The sequence below is a fragment of the Lepidochelys kempii genome, chromosome 24 (genome assembly GCF_965140265.1).
Source record: "Lepidochelys kempii isolate rLepKem1 chromosome 24, rLepKem1.hap2, whole genome shotgun sequence".
Lineage (NCBI taxonomy): Eukaryota > Metazoa > Chordata > Testudines > Cheloniidae > Lepidochelys > Lepidochelys kempii.
In genome coordinates, this window is record NC_133279.1 from 13,231,200 (window position 1) to 13,239,432 (window position 8,233).

An 8,233-nucleotide genomic window follows, 5' to 3' on the forward strand; every position below is an offset into this window, starting at 1 on the left:
ACTGGAATCCACTTCAAGCCAGGAAGTGCAGCAGCACCCCCAGCGCTCCTAGTTCCAGCACCTATGGCTAATGACTTCCGTGCCATAGCAATGCGTTATTGAGGGTGTGCCGCACTTTGCTGGATCAGAGCCATAGGCATTTGTGCATATGCATAACTTTAAGCATGTGTGTAGCCTCACTGATTTCAACTGAACTCACTTGATTAAGTGTTTCGATAGAGTGGAACCAGAGCTTCCAGCAAACCAAGTGTTGTTGAGTATCCCGGACTTCCCAGCTTCTCAGTGTCCTCTGGCTAGCTCAGCTGGTTCTGCGTGAATGCTGTGCCCATGTAAGGGCTGGATCTCCCAGCCTAGACACTGGACTTGAGTTCCCTTCCCTGTTGATATGACTGGGTTTTCTCCTTTCAGATCCCTGCAAAACCCTGAAATGCCGGATCAAGGAGAGATGCAAAATTGAAGATGGCCAAGAGGCATGTGTTCCTGACTACGCTGGAATCTGCCTGGGCTCAGGGGATGCACAGTACCAAACTTTTGATGGCCTGAAGTTTGACTTGCAGGGCACCTGTAAGCACACCATCGCTAAATACTGTGGCAGCGACCCTACCCTGGAGTCCTTCACCGTTGATGAGAAGAATGACAAAAGGGGGAACCAGGATATCTCCTTTTGGCAGGTGACCAATATCTACGTCTATGGGTACAACATCTCCATCTACAAGAGGGAAGTTGGCAAAGTCCGGGTGAGTTTCCCAGCTCAGGGCTCTGTGCCTTTTCTGCTTATAACAAACAGTATTTTTTGTGTAGTATCTCTGACACAAATGGAATCCTAGATGCAGGCGACATGAGCTGAATGTATCATATGGGCAATACAAGTACATAAATGCAATTCGTCTTGTGTGTTTAACATGGTTGTGATAGATAGATAGATAGATAGATAGAGAATTATGTAGACAAATAGAAACTGGTAGATAGCATAGCTAGATAAATACTGTGTTTATTCAGGGAAAGTCACATTGATTTCAGTGATTCTTTTACATGCCACTGGTTAAAGTGACAATGATTTACAGCTGAAATGAGTGGCAAGGTGACAGTTGCAATAAGAACAAGTGAGGATGAAAGATCAATAATACCTATCATAGCTCCCCCATCCTCTCTGTCTCTAGCTGAACAGTGTAATCACCAGTCTCCCAGTGACTCTGAAAGATGGTAAAATCAGACTGTACCAGAAAGACCTCAGCACCATCCTACAGACGGACTTCGGCCTCCAGATCACATATGACAAAAATTGGCATGTAGTGATCACCCTCCCCAGCAGCTATTATGGGGCCACATGTGGCCTATGTGGGAACTTCAACCAGAATCCAGAAGATGACATGACATCATCCAATGGCACCAGAGTCTCCTCCATCGTGGGCTGGGCTGCCAGTTGGAAAGTCCAAGACCTGGACCCCTTGTGCTGGGATTATTGCCAAGACACTTGTCCAATGTGTGATGAGAGCAAGAGAGATCTGTATGGGGATGACAGTCACTGTGGGTTGATCAGTAAAGCACCGGGAGGGCCCTTCAGAGAATGTCAGTCCAGGGTGAGCGCCGATGACTTCTTTGACAGCTGCGTCTATGACATGTGTCTGAATGAGGGGGACAAGAGCATTCTGTGTGAGGTGCTGGAGGCCTATGCAAATGCCTGCAGGAAGCATGGGGTCATTGTTGATGACTGGAGGACGCCATCCAGTTGTGGTGAGTCTGGCAGCTTGGTTTCTTATTGACCGTGGTAGCAGTAGTCAATCTGTTTATCTTGTTGATGAGCATGGGGATGGAAATATCCAGGATCCCTGGGGTACTGGGGTCAGCACTGACTCTTAGGGTAAAGCTCCCTCTAGCAGTCATTGGGCCAAGAGCTAACCCGCCTGGCCCTGTTAGTTAATGAGATCTAAAACAATCACTGATTCAGGTGGCTAGGGTACATGTACACAGCAGCTGGGAGGCATAATTCTCAGCTCAGGTGGACATTCACAAACTCACTCGGCTTGAGATAGATATCTAAAAATATCAGTGTGGATGCAAAGTCACAGGTGACAGTGTAGGCTAGCTGCCCAAGTCTCCTGTGTATATATACCCTATAAGTGTGATGTATCTAGCAAGCTGACAATGGTGGAGTTCAGTGTTTCTCAGTGTCCATGGAGTATAGGGGGCTGTGGAAATTTTTTGGTGGTCTTCAGAGTGAAGCATCTATAGACAATTGTGGAGTTAAGAGTGGAAGCAGCTTCATGAGATGTTATTCTCCCAGTGAAAAGCATGGGATCTGTAGGTGCTTAAACCTCTCAGAATTTGACTCTTAGCACCTGCAGCCCTTGCTGACTTATGGACTGAAATCCTATTCCCACTGGAGTCAATGGGGATTCACCAATGAATTCAGTGCCACAGAAACAGCTAATTGAGGGTGCTCAGCATGTTGCTGGATCAGAGGCATATGCACTTAGGTACATGAATAACTTTAAGTGTGTGAGTAGCCTCATTGATTTCAATGGAACTACTCACATGGTTAAGTTCTTTGCTGGATTGGGACTATAACTTGCAGCAAGCCAGGTTCTGTTGACTATCATGGACTTGCTACCCACTCAGCATGCAATGGGTGTCTAAGCTGGTTCTGCGTGAAGGTTGTGCTCATGACCAGTTTGGCTCTCCCATGCTATTATTATTGTTATTAATTGATAACCCACAGCTTTGCCACTGACGTTTATTGTTTGAAGGCAAGTCTAAATATAGGTGGGCAATTGTTTGTGTTGTGTTGAGAAATTTTGGAAGGTGGTGAAAGAGGAGTGTGTGTGCTGTGGTGAAGAGCTATGTGTTTGGGGTTATCATGTTCTGACTGTGCTGTTGTGTTGGTGGTTGTGTTAATTTGTATCAGGGGGACTGGCCAGAAGAATTTTGTGATGAATTGTGTGGGTGACAAATGAGGGGTGTGTGTCTGGGGGATCATGTTTGGGGATTTTGTGTTGATTTTTTTGGGCATGTGGACTGCGGTGGAGAGTTTGTGTTAAGTTGTACAGGTGGTGAATCAATCTTTAAAGAACTGTGAGGCAGTTCCCTTATATTGCTGACTCATTACAACCAATGAAATTGTTGAATACAAACTAGGGGTAGCGTAAGGGTGGTGGTTGGTTGAGATACCTCTAACTCACAATGGTCTAGGAGTCTTGGCATGGCATAGCTACATGCCTTACTGCTTTATTATATATAGATTATTATTATTATTTTATTTATACTACTGTAGCATTTAGGAGCCTAGATACTCGACTTGAGTTCCCTGCCATGTTGATATGACCAAGAGTTTTTCTTTCAGATGTCTGCGAAGCTCTGAAATGCCGGACCAAAGAGACATGCCGGACTGAGGATGGCCACACAGCATGTATTCCTGACTACAAGGGAACCTGCTTGGGCTCAGGGGACATGCACTACCAAACTTTTGATGGTTTGAAGTTTGACTTCCAGGGCACCTGCACCTACACCCTGGCCAAATACTGTGGGAGCGATGCCACCCTGGAGCCTTTCACCATTGATGAGAAGAATGACAACAGGGGGAGCCAGGATATCTCCTTTCTGCGGGTGACCAACATCTACATCTATGGGTACAACATCTCCATCTACAAGAGGGAAGTTGGGAAAGTCCGGGTGAGTCTCCCAGCTCAGGGCTCTGGCACTTTTTGACTTACAAGGCACAGTACTTTTGTGTAGTGTCTCACACAAACAGAATCCCAAACAGATGCCATCAGCTGAATATGTCATGTGGGCAATACAAGTACATAAATACATCTGATCGGTATGATCTGTATGTTTGAAAAACTTATGATAGCTAGATAGATAGATAGATAGCAAAAACAAGACTTTGTGGCTAGATCGATAGATATTTCAGATAGGTAGAATCTATATTGAGATATAGGGAATTCTGGAAACAGATAGCTTAGGTAGATAGTGAAGCTAGATAAATACTGTGTTTATTCCGGGACTTTGGATTGATTTCAGTTGTTCTTCTTGAGTTAGGAATGGGTAAACAGTGATTTAGGATTTGACCATTATTTTACTTGCTACTGGTTAGAGTGACAATGAATAACAGCCAATATGAATGGTGAGGCTACATTTGGAGTAAGAGCAAGTGAGGATGAAAGAAGAATAATGCCCATCGTGTTCCTCCCCTCCTCTCTGTCACTAGCTAAATGGTGTGATCACCAGTCTCCCGGTGATGCTGAAAGATGGTAAAATCAGACTGTACCAGAAAGGCCTCAGCACCGTTATGCAGACGGACGTTGGTCTCCGGGTGGGGTACAACAAGAACTGGCATCTGGAAATCACCCTCCCCAGCAGCTATTATGGTGCCATGTGCGGTCTTTGTGGGAACTTCAACCAGAACCCAGAAGACGACATGATGTCCTCCAATGGCATCAAAGTCTCCTCCATTGTGGGCTGGGCTGCCAGTTGGAAAGTCCAAGACCGGGACCCCTTTTGCTGGGATTATTGCCAAGAGACTTGCCCAATGTGTGATGAGAACAAGAGAGATCTGTATGGGGATGACAGTCACTGTGGGGTGATCAGTAAAGCACCGGGAGGGCCCTTCAGAGAGTGTCACTCCAGGGTGAGCCCCGACGACGTATTTGACAACTGCATCTATGATGTGTGTCTCAATGAGGGGAACAAGATCATTCTGTGTGAGGCGCTGGAGGCCTACGCAGACACCTGCAGGCACCATGGAGTCACTGTCTATGACTGGAGAACACCGTCCAGTTGTGATGAATCTGGAGGTTGGTATTCTGTCGAAACAGGTGGCAATGGGACTAATCCGACAGTTTACCCTGTTGATGGAGGGGATGGTGAGTGACCTGAGCGTGGGGGTGGGAATATCCAGGTTCGTGGGGCATTGGGGTCTGCACTGATTCTTAGGGTAGAGCTCCCCCTATTCTGCAGGGTTTCCTTTGTTTGGTTAAGTGTACCCTTGTAGTCTCCTCTCAAAGAACTCACAAGCCTGAAAGAATGCAGAAAACAGTGGACGAGAAGTGGGATATGAGTCAACAGTGTGCCCTTCGTGCCAAGAAGGCCAATGGCATTTTGGGCTGTATAAGTAGGGGCATTGCCAGCAGATCAAGGGACGTGATCATTCCCCTCTATTCGACATTGGTGAGGCTTCATCTGGAGTACTGTGTCCAGTTTTGGGCCCCACACTACAAGAAAGATGTGAAAAAACTGGAAAACATCCAGCGGAGAGCAACAAAAATGATTAGGGGACTGGAACACATGACTTATGAGGAGAGGCTGAGGGAACTGGGATTGTTTAGTCTGCAGAAGCGAAGAATGAGGGGGGATTTGATAGCTGCTTTCAACTACCTGAAAGGGGGTTCCAAAGAGGATGGCTCTAGAATGTTCTCAGTGGTAGCAGATGACAGAACAAGGAGTAATGGTCTCAAGTTGCAGTGGGGGAGGTTTAGGTTGGATATTAGAAAAACTTTTTCACTAGGAGGGTGGTGAAGCACTGGAATATGTTACCTAGGGAGGTGGTGGAATCTCCTTCCTTAGAAGTTTTTAAGGTCAGGTTTGACAAAGCCCTGGCTGGGATGATTTAGTTGGAGATTGGTCCTGCTTTGAGCAGGGGGTTGGACTAGATGACCTCCTGAGGTCCCTTCCAATCCTGATATTCTATGTTTCAACCCCCTGCTCACAGCAGGACCAATCCCCAATTATTTTTGCTCTAGATCCCTAAATGGCCCCCTCAAGGATTGAACTCACAACCCTGGGTTTAGCAGGTCAATGCTCAAACCACTGAGCTATCCCTCCCGCCGAAATAACTATGACCCAAACGGGGCTCGAACCCGTGACCTTGGCGTTATTAGCTCCATGCTCTAACCAGCTGAGCTAACTAGCCATGTGATTATCTATGTGATGCTGAGTATCTTCAGAACGCCTTGGTTGGTTCAGCTGGTTCTGCATAAATGCTGTGCTCATGGCAGATCTTGCTCCCTGGCCTAGACGTTTGACTTGAGTCCCACACTCTGTTGATGTGACCGGGCTTTCTCCTTTCAGAAACCTGCAAATCGCTGAAATGCCGGACCAAGGAGACGTGCAAGACAGAGGATGGCCACGCGACATGTGTTCCCGATTACATGGGAATTTGCTGGGGCTGGGGGGACCCGCATTATCACACCTTTGATGGCCTGAAGTTTGACTTCCAGGGCACCTGCACCTACACCATCGCCAAGTACTGTGGCCACGACCATTCCCTGGAACCCTTTACCATCGATGAGAAGAATGATAACAGGGGGAGCCAGGCTATCTCCTTTCTACGTGTGACCAACATCTATGTCTATGGGTACAACATCTCCATCTACAAGAGGGAAGTTGGCAAAGTCCGGGTAAGTCTCCAATTTCAGGTCTGCACCTTTTGGACTTATAACACACAGTGATTTGGCATAGTGTCTATCCCACAGAAATGGTATCCTAGAATCAGGAGATGTGGGAGAGAAAGACACAGGCAACTGGGAAGAAAGGTGTTTTCAGGTGACGTTTCTAACCTTGACAAGGTGGGGCTGTTGTTTCAGGTGTTAGAAGATGCATGGGAGAAGGCTCTCCCTCTTATATAAGGGACAGAGAAAGAAAGGAGTGTTCGATAGGTAGATACTGGAGGTGAAATCATGACTCCATTGAAATCAATGGGAGTAGGTGGCATAGATCACACGTCTCAGTAGAGGACTGAATTCTACATTTAGTTATGGTGCATGTGTCAAGTGTACATTCAGGACTGTATACTCCCCAATATGCACAGCAGAATGGCCTGTCAGAATTTTGCACAGAGATCAAAAGGAGAATATAGTCTCCACACCTGGAATACTGTGTGCAGTTCTGAATACCCCATCTCAAAGAGTTATATTAGAATTGGAAAAGGTACAGAGAAGGGCAACAAAAATTATTAGAAGTATGGAACAGCTTCCAAATGAGGAGCGATTCAAAAGACTGGGACTTTTCAGCATGGAAAAGAGACGACTAAGGGGGGATATGATGGAGGTCTATAAAATCATGACTGGTGTGGAGAAAGTGAATAAGGAAGTGTTATTTATTCCTTCACATAACACAAGTACCAGACGTCACCCAATGAAATTAATAGGCAGCAGGTTTAAAACAAGCAAAAGGAAATACTTCTTCACACAGCGCACAGTCAACCTGTGGAACTCATTGCCAGAGGATGATGGCCAAAACTATAATGGAGTTCAAAAAAGAGATAGAAAAGTTCCTGGCGTATAGGTCCATCAATGACTATTAGCCAAGATGATCAGGAATGCAACCCCATGCTCTGGGTATCCCTAGTCTCTGACTACCAGAAGTTGTGAGTGGACGATAGGATGGTTCACTCAGTGATTGCCCTTTTCTTTTCATTCACTCTGAAGCACGTGGCATTGGCCACTGTGGAAAGAGAGGATATCTGGCTAGATGGACCATTGGTCTGACTCAGTATGTCCGTTCTTCTGTTCTTAACCAGAGCTGGGCAACACTTTTCATCCAAAATATTTGTTTGGCAAAAAATGCAGATTCTGTGCACTGAAACCTTTCATGAATTTGCATCTGTTTCAACAATTTATTTTGGCTGAGGAAAAAAAATCTAAAAAAACTGAAAGGTTTTGTTTCAACATTTTTGAAATAAAACGTTTCAGTTTTTTAATTTGAAATGACGTTTTGTTTTAAAACTTCCTTTAATTTTTTTCAAATTGAAAATATTTTAAAAAATGCTTGAAGTTGGACTGAAATGGTTTGTTCGACCTGAAACAATTTTCTTTCCACTTTTCACCAAAAAATGTGATTTTTTTTTCAGTTCAACCTAAACAATTTTTTTCCTAATTTTTTCGTAATTACTAATCTATTATTTGCACATCTCTAGAAGGAACTAAATTTTTATTTATGTATTTATTGTTCATTTCCTTCCTGTTCCATTCATTGTACAGTGAGAAAACTTGCTCCATTTGAGGCTCAGATATATTTCTGCCCTTTTTTCCTCTATTTTCAGCATTTTCGTTTTTCTGATTCTCTTTTCCTGACCTGTCTGTGTGAATCTCCTTCATCCTTTTCTTTGTATCTCATTCTCTGTAGCAACCCCCAGTTCTCTACACAAGATGCTTCTGCCCCAGTGTTTGCCCCATTTGGTCTGTTAAAATGACCAGGGTGTGATGGGACGCTTATCCCACACAAAGAATCATAAAGC

The 8,233-nt window shown here is 45.0% G+C and overlaps 1 non-coding gene across 1 annotated transcript; it reads right to left on the reverse strand.

The window, feature by feature from the left end:
- Nucleotides 1–5,834: 5,834 nt before the first annotated feature.
- On the reverse strand, nt 5,835–5,908 carry TRNAI-AAU (transfer RNA isoleucine (anticodon AAU)). The gene has a single exon. It is a non-coding gene; the product is annotated as a tRNA-Ile (tRNA).
- Between the last annotated feature and the right edge of the window lie 2,325 nt (nt 5,909–8,233).